Raw genomic sequence first — 14555 nt, 5'->3', positions numbered from 1 at the left:
AACTTTAATATTTTCTTCCCAAATTTTACACATAGACTTTTTATGCTTAAAAAACCCTCGTGAACCATGAACCGACCGCCGTGGACCATGGTTCAAACCCTTTTCCTTCTACCTCTCCCTAGTTCAAACCCATACACTTCTCCCTCGAGCCAACTCTCGTTTTTCTCGAACCACCCCCGAGCCACCTCGAGCCAACCCATGACCAGAAGCTCTTGGACCCTTCCAGGCCTAGTCTAGCCCAACGCACCAGCCCCTAGCCCTAAAGCCAAGCCGCGCGCCTCTCTCTTTTTATCTGAGTCGCGGCCCTCAACATACCAAGCCACCATCGACCACAGCTGCACTAGGCCCTGACCCGACCCCTAGCCATCTTCTCTAGACCTACTGGACCAATTCTAGACTGCCTTGACCGAGCTGCGAGCCACCCTAGTTGCAGCCTCCATTAAGCGCGCATGGGGGAGTTCTAACTCATGAGGGCTCTTCCCAGCCCTTGACCATGACCAGCATGACCCCTAGCCGAGCCTTGGCCGAGCTGGATGGTGCCAAGCTACCTAGCCGAAGCCCTTGCCCATCGAGTAGCCTAGGAAAACCCTAGGACTCTCCTCCTTTGCCAAGCTCGATCTTTGCCCTTCGTTTCAACCCTTAACGACTCTTTTCCCTTCACTTAAACACTTCTTATTGGCAATGTGTCCTTAGGAATCATAGCATTAAAGAAACAAGCGTAAAAACATCAAAACTTTAAAAATAATTGTTATATCGTTATACCCATCGAACGTAAATATTTTTCATGCAAAACAATTCAAACATGCAGAATATTGTTTGAATGATGCGTCAAAGGGATTTAAATATGTGCCTTTGCGTTTAGGATGTTCGAATACAGCGAGGCGTGGGGCGCGAGGAAGAATGAACGGGCAACAAAGACTCCTTGTTTTCTTCCCTTAGAATTATTGAAAATTGTGTGTGTATGTGTTTTCGGCTGCCTCCTTCTCAAAAAGACCTAGGAATCCTTTTTATAGATTTTAATTTGCACGATACTGGGTTGGGTTTTGGGATTCAAGTTTAGAGACAATTGGACCTACTCATCTGTAATGCCCTAGATGGTCATATTTAAAATGCAAAGATGAAATGTTGCTTGAAGGGAGATCGCCCCCGCGCCTAGAGAAGCACTGCACCCGCGGTGCATGGACAAAAAGATGGCCATTTTTATCGTAGGGTCACCGCACCCGCGGTCCAGAGAGAGTGCACCCGCGGTTGATGTCCAGTAGGGTAGGAAATTTTATTCGAAGCAAGACCGCACCCGCGGTCAAGGAGGGACCGCACCCGCGGTCGTCAAATTTCAAAAAATGAAAGGCATGCCGTGGGCACAGCGCACCCGCGGTGAAGAGTGACCGCACCCGCGGTGCTGCATGCGAGAAATCAACCTTTGTTCCTTGTTGTGACACATGGCATATATATATATATAGATATTGGACTGATTTAGTCTTTCTCATTTTCAGAACTCAAGACCGAGAGCATCTTCAACAATTCCTCAAGTTCTTCCAAATTTATAATTGTGATTGTGTGAGATTTATACATTAAAACTTGAATCTAAATATAGATTTGGATTCCTCTCTTTGAAGGCTACAAGGGAATGTACGTATTGTTTCCTTTCAGCATGTTTTGAAGTTGAGTTGTATGAGAAAATCATATATGAGTTATCTTATATGTTCTTATGATTATGGCGAGTATGGAAATACAATCGGATCGATTTTCGGATACCGTTTGAGATGGTGTTGATTTTCCAGCATGTATATTGAGTTAAGATAGTGAAGAGTTCAGTATGATACATTATAATTTAATGAGGAATATGAGTTGATTGTGATTGATTATGATGTTATTGAGTGATCCGTATCGCAGGATTATGCCGTTGTACCGTCGATTTGTATTGAGATTGATTATCAACTCATATATGTGTTGAATTGAGTAGAAGTTTGATAGAATACACATTGATTATGGCATTTCAGATTTGTATTGGTAAATTTGGGAACAAGACTTCGACTACGACGACGATTATACTACAACGAAGGTATAATTCATGTGAATTCGGGAGATACGACTCGAATAAAACTTGGTTGGAGTTTCCCTAAATCACATACTAGATTTATTATTTATATTTGATTATGATTATGTCTTGTTTATAGATTTATATTCAAGCATTGAAATAGGAGAGTCATTGGCAGACTTGCTAAACTAGACGTTCGGTGGTATCGACGCTTCGGATCAAATTCAATCCGATTGTAGACATTCGATACAGACAGGACCGAAGTCTAGGAATAAGACGTATAGTTACCCCGATTGGGAGGGTATGTGACAGACAGTGCCGTCTTATTCACACCGAGATCCCTAGAGTTAGAGTCGAGTTGAGTCAAGATATTAATTGAATTGAGTTGCATGCTTATTTTATTTTGATTTCAGAGATTATGGAATCCATTGTTACTGCATGCTTATTTTGATTTGGTTTCCTAGACTATGAAACCTATTGTTATGAATTTTATGCATGATAATATGGTTTATGATTTATATTGTGTATATGCATGTATACATGTTTTATACTGGGATTTATTCTCACCGGAGTATCCGGCTGTTGTCTTGTTTTATATGTGTGCATGACAACAGGTGGGACAGGATCGGGGTCAAGAAGATGATGAGAGAAGATGAGTTAGAGTGGTGATTCCGGACTTATTGTAGACTTGGTTTAATACTTGAAATTTAGTAGTTGAACCTTAGACTAGTTTGAATAATTGTTGTACATTATTGTACTTTTATACTGAGATGTATATTAGTTAAATTCCATTACGTCCCGCACTTACATTTTAAAAAAGAAAAATTTTTAGACCCTGTTTATCTTAATTGATAATTAAATCCCAAAGATGATTAAGAAAATGTTTAGCGTCCGGGTCTCCACAACAGGTGGTATCAGAGCGATGGATCCTTTAGACTGAGATAGAAAGAATGAGCGGGGTAGAGTGAGTTTTCTTTCCTTGCATGTGATTGCTAGCATGAGATTTATTTTAATGTTGATTTACATTATGTATGCTAGCATGAAACTATGATTTACTGCTTTGAAATACATGTTTACCTGATTATCTGATTTGAATTGGTAATATGTATTATTGAGTATGAATCAGATTTGATTCTTGATCAGCAGTAAGTTGATCAGAGAAAGATTGGAACAGATTTGTAGTATTTGAGTACTAATGTTTTGATAAGCAGATATACCTCCACGGAGAATTCCAGAAAGGGGTAGTACTTCGACTGAACAGATAGATGTATCAGAAACTCAGATGGAAATACAGTTGGAAGAATTTCAGTTATTTCAGCTGCCGATTCTGAGTGGTGTCGAGACGTCTGAAGATTGTGAGAACTGGTTTGATGACATAGAAATACTGTTTGATTTACTTGATTATTCAGATGAGCAGAGAATTAAACTGATATTCCACCAGTTACGAGAGACTGCCAGAAGTTGGTGGATTACAAGTAAAAGAATGCTAGAACAGAGAGGTACAGTGATTTCGTGGGAAATATTCAGAACTGAATTTTATCGAAGATTTTTCTCAGTTTCGTACCGGGAGGACAAAAAAGCAGAGTTTGAGAATTTGAGACAAGGTCAACTGAATATTGAAGGATATGTTGCTAAATTATCTACTCTACTGCATTTTGCTCCTCATGTAATTGGGAATGATGAAGCTGTAGCGGATCAGTTCATCAGAGGATTGAACTCGGAGATAGTTGCATTGATGAATATGCAGCGACCTTACCATTTTGTTGATGCCTTGAGTAGAGCAAAGAGAGCGGAGGCGAGTCTGATTAGACAACTAAAAAGGGTGTGTGTGATGCAACCCCAGGTACAGCAATCCCCTCTCCGATTTGATCGCGGCAGTACGAGTGGAAAGCAAGATTTGCTGAAAGCTCGAAAGAAAGAGTTTAAGAAGTTAGGGAGCGGACTGAGTGGTTCGTCTAGCTCCAGTGGTTCCAGCCTGAGTTGTACTGGAGTATATTGCAGAACTTGCGTAGGGAGACATTCCACAGAGCAATGCCAGGGAGTGACTGGTAGTTGCCATATTTGTAGACAGCCGGGACACCTTGCTAGAGTTTGTCCTCAGAGAAGTTCCCGAAGATTTTAGGAAGCAGAAGACCGAGGAACAGACACAGGACACACCTGATGATATAGTGGCAGGTACTGTTTTTTTTATGATTATATTGCATAGGTATTGATATATACTAATGCATTCCCTACGATTATCTTTGAATGAGTTGCATTGAGATATGCTGTATCTGTGGAGTCTGATTGTACTGTAGTATTGATTCCCTTACTTGTTGGGAAAGAAAGATTGATATCAGAGATTTCTGTGAAATATTGTATACTACAGTAAGATGAGAATGAGGTCGAGTTAGATTATGATGTACTTGTATTTCTGATTTGACCGCATTATTGATATTAATATGCTGAACAAGTACAGAACTATCGTAAATTCCTGCCAGAAAAATATAAGATTCAGACCAGATAGGAATGATGAGTAGAAATTCCTCGGTAAGGATTCTAGATCTAGAATTCCTTGGATATCTGTATTGTCTATGACTCGATTATTACAGAAAGGAGCAGATGGCATTTTTATGTATTCAGTAGACATACTGAAATCGAGCCGAGCATTGGCAGATTTGCCAGTGATGTACGAGTTGGCTGATGTCTGCCAGATAAGATTCCAGAATTGTTTTGTATTAGGAAGATAGATTTCAGAATTGAATTGATACCAGGTACTGGTTGTGTTTTAGAATTCAGTACAGAATGATATTGAATGTGCAAAATGTCACTGAATGAAGTGAAAGAATTGAAAGATCAGTAGAAGAGTACGGGCCAGGAGTTACATTTGATTTAGTGTTTCTCGGTGGCATATTTCAGTATGTTCAGAGATATTCTGATGATTTCATGCTCGTTGTATCTATGACATTTTGATATATTTGTAGCATCTGATTGATTGAATCGAATATCTGAAGATTGTATTGAATACTCTGAGAACTGTGATTATTATATACAGAAATTATTCAGATAAGAATCTTGCTTAAAAACAGATTGTAGTCAGAATAAGCGATATCTGAAGTCAATATACCGATTTATTTTGACACAGTTGAGCTTGTGATCAGTGACTGAGAACGATACCGATATCAAAAAGATCAGAAATTTCAGAATGTCAGAAATTTATTTTGGTTTTAGTTGGCAGATTATCTTATACGATTGTTGTTTTGTATCTGCTTGAGTATTGTTATTGTTCTAACACAATATTTGAGACAGCTTATATTGTTTGAGGGCATATTATATTTGCAGATGATATATAGCAGTTGATCAGAACGACATGAAGACGTGATTGATTAGTCAGAATTGACAATATTGCCAGGAATTGCCGTTTTATGAGTTTACTAAACTCACTAGATCAGTATAGATTATTTATATTATGAATCTGATTTGATAGTACTGTTATTCTGAGTCAGTGTTTGATATAGATTATTCAAACCGAATCAGAGCTGAACTCGAGAATTTTGGCAGTTCAGAGATTTAATCAGAATGTTCAGAACTTAAATTCGATAATCAGAGCAGAACATCGATCAGAGTGGCAGATATGTGATTTTGTTACTGTATGAGAATGATTATCGTGTGATATAAAATCTTTCAAAATTGCACGACAGAATTTGATATCGATAGTCAGAACCGAATACCAGGTAGGTATATTTTTTTTAAGTTATATTATTAACTGATCTGTTTGTACCAAATAGTTCGAATCTGAAATGACAGGTAGGGTCCGAAACGCACCGTAGTGGATTCAGTTTTCATTTTGGTGACTGAGAATATATGATATTCGAACAGATAGTTCTGACCTGGACAGATTAAACCAGTTGTGACAGAATTTGTACTGAAATGTTGGCAGAAGTTGTACTGAAATGTCTGAATCGCCAATAAATGAAGATAGAAAGATAGAAATCAGAAGAGTTATTACAGAATTGGTATATTTCTGACTAGACATGGGGAGTATAATTCGATGAATTTCGTAATGAGATTACTGCAATACTTTCCAAATTGTAAATATGATATGATTGTGATTGACAGATTGTTCAATCTATATTTATTAGTTTGTAGAAGATGACGTACAAACATGACCAAAGGACAAAGATCGATGTCAAAGAAATGGTCAGATTGACCAGAATATAGAACTAGACTATATCAGATTGTGATTTTGATTGAGTTTGTAATTGTGGCAGAACGTACCATGAACTCATTCATATATTATCCACCGACTGACAGATAGCCAGAGCGTACTATCCGGATATTGAGAGATATCCAGGGAGCTGCAGTGCTGGATGCTAGCACTAGTTGATATGACATATTGTCGCTGTGTGAATTATTGTACGATCATAGTTATCAGATAACCAGATGGATAATGAAATAGTTACAGACGATACATTGTACAGTGAGTACTGCAGATTTCTTTGGTATAAGAATAATATCTCGGAGATACCTGAGATAAGATCTGATATGGTCAGAGATATGACAAAGAAAATGTAGCTAATTTAGAAGAGAATGAAGATAGCTCAGACCAGACAAACTTAATATGCCAACGTCGGATGATGACAATTGGTATTTGGGGCCGAAGATTTAATATATCCTTGACTGGGATAAACAGATCTGATATCAGTTAATGATATTGATTTGGTATGAGCTGTTGATTGGTATATACGGATATTGTATAGCTAGTATTTTGTGATTGATTCGATTAAAATGATTTCGAGTGGTATTATGATTTTATGCTTCTTGAATGACTACTCCGGTCTGGAATCAGAGATCCGTGAAAGGAAGAAAATTTAGAACGAAGAATATTCTACTGTTGCATATACAGTAAAGTCGACGGAGCATTAGAAATATTCCTTGAAAGACATAATCTGATATGAGATTAAGATTTCAGAATGGATTCATTGAGATAAGTTATGATTTAAACTCTGTATACATTCCTTCTGATATGTCTGAATTGATTACTTGCGATTTCGAGGACGAAATCATTTCTTAGAGGGGGAGAAAAATGTAATGCCCAAGATGGTCATATTTAAAATGCAAAGATGAAATGTTGCTTGAAGGGAGACCGCCCCCGCGCCTAGAGAAGCACCGCACCCGCGGTGCATGGACAGAAAGATGGCCATTTTTACCGTAGGGTCACCGCACTCGAGGTCCAGAGAGAGTGCACCCGCGGTTGATGTCCAGTAGGGTAGGAAATTTTATTCGAAGCAAGACCGCACCCGCGGTCAAGGAGGGACCGCACCTGCGGTCGTCGAATTTCAGAAAATGAAAGGCATGCCGTGGGCACAGCGCACCCGCGGTGAAGAGTGACCGCACCCGCGGTGCTGCATGCGAGAAATCCACCTTTGTTCCTTGTTGTGACACATAGCATATATATATATATATATATAGATAGATATTGGACTGATTTAGTCTTTCTCATTTTCAGAACTCAGAACCGAGAGCATCTTCAACAATTCCTCAAGTTCTTCCAAATTTATAATTGTGATTGTGTGATATTTATACATTAAAACTTGAATCTAAATATAGATTTGGATTCCTCTCTTTGAAAGCTACAAGGGAATGTACGTATTGTTTCCTTTGAGCATGTTTTGAAGTTGAGTTGTATGAGAAAATCTGATATGAGTTATATTATATGTTCTTATGATTATAGTGAGTATGGAAATACAATCGGATCGATTTTCGGATACCGTTTGAAATGGTGTCGATTTTCCAGCATGTATATTGAGTTAAGATAGTGAAGAGTTCAGTATGATACATTATATTTTAATGAGGAGTATGAGTTGATTGTGATTGATTATGATGTTATTGAGTGATCCGTATCGTAGGATTATGCCGTTGTACCGTCGATTTGTATTGAGATTGATTATCAATTCATATATGTGTTGAATTGAGTAGAAGTTTGATAGAATACACATTGATTATGCCATTTCAGATTTGTATTGGTAAATTTGGGAACCAGACTTCGACTACGACGACGATTATACTACAACGAAGGTATATTTCATGTGAATTCGGGAGATACGACTCGAATAAGACTTGGTTGGAGTTTCCCTAAATCACATACTAGATTTATTATTTATATTTGATTATGATTATGTCTTGTTTATAGATTTATATTCAAGCATTGAAATAGGAGAGTCATTGGCAGACTTGCTAAACTAGACGTTCGGTGGTATCGACGCTTCGGATCAAATTCAATCCGATTGTAGACATTCGATACAGACAGGACCGAAGTCTAGGAATAAGACGTACAGTTACCCCGATTGGGAGGGTAGGTGACAGACAGTGACGTCTTATTCACACCGGGATCCCTAGAGTTAGAGTCGAGTCGAGTCAAGATATGAATTGAATTGTGTTGCATGCTTATTTTATTTTGATTTCAGAGATTATGGAATCCATTGTTACTGCATGCTTATTTTGATTTGGTTTCCTAGACTATGAAACCTATTGTTATGAATTTTATGCATGATAATATGCTTTATGATTTATATTGTGTATATGCATGTATACATGTTTTATACTGGGATTTATTCTCACCGGAGTATCCGGCTGTTGTCTTGTTTTGTATGTGTGCATGACAACAGGTGGGACAGGATCGGGGTCAAGAAGATGATGAGAGAAGATGAGTTAGAGTGGTGATTCCGGACTTATTGTAGACTTGGTTTAATACTTGAAATTTAGTAGTTGAACCTTAGACTAGTTTGAATAATTGTTGTACATTATTGTACTTTTATACTGAGATGTATATTAGTTAAATTCCATTACGTCCCGCACTTACATTTTAAAAAAGAAAAATTTTTAGACCCTGTTTATCTTAATTGATAATTAAATCCCAAAGATGAATAAGAAAATGATTATCGTCCGGGTCCCCACATCATCCTAGGTAAATTAGGCTCAATGACACCTATTTAATTGAAAGATAAAAGTTTATAAAAAATTGTTTTAAAAAATAATGCATTTGATATTTTGAAAGTCCCTTGTTTGCCCAAAATCGGTTTCCCGGATAAAATCGAGCTCGTCTCGTAAAATAATTTGAACTCTATCATTTAAAAAAAATTAATCATATTAATAAGCCTTGAAAATATTTAAGGAAAAACATTAATTTCATATTGGTCGTCTCTGGTCTCCTTTCCCCAGCCTATTACCGTATATTCGGATAAAATCTACAATTCTCATGAAATCATGTCATTTAACCATGCAATCACACCTTTAATCATAAAATATGCATCATGCATGCATTTAAAATCAATTAAGTAAAAAATTATGCAATTTAATTCATTGTATGCATGTGGTTTACGTATATTGCCTTTTTGGACGTTAAAAAACGTCTACTTCTTAAAATACTACTATGATAAAAATTTATGTCATCTCATTTTCGAAATTAAATCTTTATGCATGCAGGCGATAGTATCTGAAAATATTTCCATTTTAAAATAAAAATAATCGACTAACAGTTGAAATTACTTCAGTTTAAAAATAGGCAATTCGACAACCCTTGACATACGTTTTAAAAATTAAAACAAATATGAAACGTGTAAAGATCCTGATAACCATCAACATAATAAAATGAATGAGTATGAAGATATCCATTCACCCGTAACTCGGAACATAAGGTGCGGAAAATATGATCCTCGGGTTCGCGTGCACACATCCAACTCTGCCCACTCAATCTTTTGCAGCTCAAATCCCCTGATCAATATGCTCACATGCATTATTCACACCTAGTGAGTCTAAAGACTCAACACACCTGTAACGTTATAGCAAGTACATATACATAAAAGGAAAAAATGAAAAGTACCATAATAAAAATACATTTCATGATCTTAGAAAGTCTTATGCATAATCATGACATGTCGAAGCATAAACATGTTCATAGCATATCTCATCATCTCAACATATACATGTTCGTTTTCTTATTTTTAATTTCGTTCATTAGCTCTGACTTTCGTATCATCGTATTACGCGATTGATCCATCAATGTATAACCGAGGTACCAGGCGACGGGGCGGGGACATCAGTGACAGTATTACCCATCCAATGAGCCTTGGCCTTACATGTCATCGTATTATTGTGTCATCTTATTAGTCACAACCAACTCTCATCCTTCAAAACATGTCATTATACACATCACTTATTAAAATCATGCATATACGTAAATTTTCCTTAAAATCAAGCATACCACGTATTTTTAATATTTACATAAAAAGTCATTTGTGATAACATAAACATTTAAAACATGTCAAATCATGTTTAGGGCGTTGCCAGGACTGCTAACTCGACCCGGGTGCAAAATGATCATTTTGCCCCTGAAAAGCCTAATTGACCATTTTATCCCTGGACCTCAAAATTTCGACCTGAAGCTAACCAAACTCCTTAAAACAACTAAAAACATAATTATAAGCATTTCCCAAGGGTATTCTCGAGCTCATTCCTTAACTTATACGATTATTTTTAAAACTTGGATCGGGGTCCCGGTTTTGACCCGAATCAACTTGAAACTTAACCAAATTTTTCTCAACTTAAACATGCCCATAAAAAACTCATTCAAGACCCCTTAGGGCCTATGAAACATGACTGAACATTGCTGGAAATTTCCAGGGCGCACAAGTCGCAACCCTAGTTGCACCAACCCACGTTTTATCAATCCTAGCCTAAAAGCCGACGTGTCCAGCCCTCAACCCGACACCCTAGGACTAAAACCGAGCCAAGGAACACCCTCTTGGACCATTCAACCCGTGCCTACAGCCCCTTGAAATCAGTTGCACGCCCTTCCTCCGAACATACCAAACTCCATCTTAGTTGCCACCGACCTCCACTTAGCCCGAGACCAGCCATGTAAGGGCCTCCCCTAGGCCTCAATTTGGACCCTCCTGGACCACACCATGGCCTGGTTTAGTCCTCCTTGGCCGTGCCTCCCCTTTCTTACACTAGACCAACCAAAACCCTAACCGCACAAAGAGAAACGATCGGCCCTCACTACATTCGTGAGAAACTCGAGACTCCAGTCCCTAGACACCTTCATTCCTATCGTTAATAGCTTCCTAGCAACCCAAATCGGAAGCCCCTTACACAACCACAAAAACAACGTGAGTATGTAACAAAATAATGCACTTTTCATGTCAAAGCTTGCAAAAAAATGACACCACATGATATATCAAAGAATTACTCATGCAAATACATATACATCAGAATATAAATGGCATGAATGATGAAAAAAAGGGATACATGGCGTGCCTTAGCGATTATGTACTTGAAAATATAAAGTTATGTGCGTAGGACTTGCACCGGAGAGGCGGGGAAAGAACTTTTCTTGAAAACTAGAGAAATAAATCGAGAAGGCTGCTGGTTTTTTGAAAAAGGAGGGTTGCTGAATGAGGGAGGGGGCGGCCACCTTGAGTGTATTAGGTTTAGGGTTTAGTTTTTAAGTTTAAGCCATAATATAAAACACTAATAGGCCCTTAATTAAAATTTAAAGGGTTAAAAGGGTTTTGGGCACATTAAGCACTAAAATAAACCTATCAAGTCCAATAACACTCCCAAAAAATATTTAGTTTAGGTATCTTTTTTAAAATATTGCCCGAACCCTCAAAAAGTCCCCTGATTCGCTAAATTTTGCGTACCGGTTAAAAATATAACCCGACGATTAAAAATACCCAACCAAGGCCCAATTTCAAAAATCACACTTAAATACACCTCATATTAATTAATTAAAATTAATTATTCAAAAAAAATATTTTTACTGATTATCCCCGGTCTACGTCACTCGTTCGAGCGTGAAATGCAACTTAAAGCCCTAATACATGAATCCTTAACAAACAATGAAATAAACACCTTTCCATGCAATAATAATGCATTCAATACATAAAAATCATTAAACACATATTTTAAATAAAACCCTAGATTGCATGCAGTTGAGTTATGTAGTTCGAATTTCTTAGACCTTATGATTCCCTCCCTCCCCCTAAACAGAATTTCGTACTCGAAATTTAAAACATACCGAATAACTCCGGGTAGCTACTCCTCATCTCGGTCTCCGTCTCCCAAGTAGCCTCCTCCTCGGAATGAGTCAGCCACTTGACTTTGACCATGTGAATCACCTTGTTCCGGAGGCTCATATCCTGCATATCCAATATCTGGTATGGTGTCAACTGCAGTGGCTCGTAATTCAATACATGTGAAGGGTTCGACATGTACTTCCGTAGCTTCGAGACGTAGAACACATTATGAACTCCCGCAAGATTCGGCGGTAATGCAACTCTGTATGCGAGTGTCCCAACTCTCTCTAGGATCTCAAACGGTCCTATGAATCTAGGACTGAGCTTGCCCTTCTTTCCAAATCTCATCACACCCTTCATCGATGCACTTTCACAAATACTTGATCCCCTACTAAGAATTCAAGATCCCTACGCCGCTGATCTGCATAACTCTTTTGTCGGCTCTGTGTAGTCCTCATCCTGTCCCGAATCTTAACCACTAACTCTGCAGTCTGTCTGACAATAACTATCCCCAATTCTGCCATATCCCCTACCTCTTCCTAATAAACTGGTGACCTACACTTCCTCCCGTAAAATGCCTCATGTAGAGCCATACCGATGGATGTCTGATGGCTGTTGATGTACATGAACTGCACGAGAGGTAGCTTCGGCTCCCAGCTACCCTGGAAGTCTCTTATGCAAGCTCTGAGTAGGTATTCCAAAATTTGAATCACCTTCTCTGACTATTTGTCGGTCCGAGGATGGAAGAAAATACTAAATAACAGCTTAGTACCGAATGCCTGATGCAGACTCTTCTAGAACGCAGACGTAAACCTCGGATCCCTGTCTGACACGATGGACACTGAAATCCCATGCAGTCTGATACGTCTCTAATATACAGTCTGCATACTGAGTCATGGTGAAAGTCTTCTTGATCGGTAGAAAATGTGCTGAGTTAGTGAGACGATCAACTATCACCAAGATGTCATTAAATCCCCATGTCGTCCTCGGAAGCCCTGTCACAAAATTCATGGTAATGTTCCCCATTTCCACTCGGGAATAGGTAGTGGTCTCAACTTCCCTGCAGGTCTTTGATGCTCTGCCTTGATCTGCTGACACGTCAACCACTCAGAGACAAAACACAGAATATTTTTCTTCATGCCCGGCCACCAATACAGAGTCTGTAGATCCTTATACATCTTTGCACTCCCTGGATCGATGGAGTACGGAGTGCTGTGGGCCTCACTCATGATATTTGCTTTCAGGGAATCACTGCTAGCTAGGAACCCACAGTCGGTCACAATATCTGACTATGCGATCCTCAAATGTATACAATCTCATGCCCTTCGACTCATCCCTATGTCTCCACTTCTGTAACTGCTCGTCGGAGCCTGTCCCGCACGAATCCTGTCTCTTAGTTTCGACTGTACTATCAAGGTCGAAAGACTAGGGCATCGCTCCTGGCATAAACTGCATGCTCAAACTTATGAATCTCTGCCTGTAGCGGTTTCTGTAGCGGCAACTGATTGATCACTGCATTCTTCCTGCTCAGGGAATCTACAACCACATTAGATTTACCCGAATGGTAGCTAATGTCACAATCGTAATCCTTCACAAGCTCTAGCCACCTTCGTTGTCTCATGTTCAGCTCTTTCTATGTGAAGAAGTACTTCAGGATCTTGTGATCAGTGAAAATCTTGCACTTCTCTCCATACATATAACCCATCCATATCTTCAGGGCGGATACTACTGGTGCTAGTTCGAGGTCATGAGTCGGATAATTCTTCTCAACTGTCTGGGTGCGTAAGCAATAACCTTATCATGCTGCATCAAAACTACGCCCAAAACGAGCTTCGAAGCATATGTGTAAAGCACAAACTCTCTTTTCCCTGATGGCATAGCTAGAACCGGTGCTGAAGACAATGCCTGATTCAGTTTGTCGAAACTCTCCTGGAACTCAGGTTCCCAAACACACTTCATGTTATTCTTCGTCAAGACGGTTAATGGCACTGTGATGGAAGAAAAACCCTGTATGACCTTCATGTAATACCCTACTAGCTCCAAGAAAATGCGAATCTCTGTCACAGTCTTAGGCATTGGCCAATCTTGGACTGCCTCAACCTTGCTGGGATCAACCTCCTCTCTGTCTCGGGATACAATCTGGCCCAAGAATGCCACTCTATCTAGCTAAAACTCACACTTACTGAACTTGGCATACAGCCATCTGTCCTGTAAAGTCTGTAGTATGGTCCTCAAATGCTGACTGTGCTCCTCTCTGCTCTTCAAATAGATCAGGATGTCGTCTATGAAAACTGTGACGATCTAATCTAAATATGGTTAAAGCACGCGATTTATGAGATCCATGAAAATCGCTTGCGCGTTCGTCAAACCGAAGGGAATCACCATAAACTCATAGTGCCCATAACGTGTCCTGAAGGCCGTCTTATGCACGTCAGACTCTCTTACCTTCATATGGTGGT

The sequence above is a fragment of the Primulina tabacum genome, chromosome 13 (assembly GCF_025594145.1).
Source record: "Primulina tabacum isolate GXHZ01 chromosome 13, ASM2559414v2, whole genome shotgun sequence".
Lineage (NCBI taxonomy): Eukaryota > Viridiplantae > Streptophyta > Magnoliopsida > Lamiales > Gesneriaceae > Primulina > Primulina tabacum.
Note: the sequence above shows the minus strand (reverse complement) of the source record.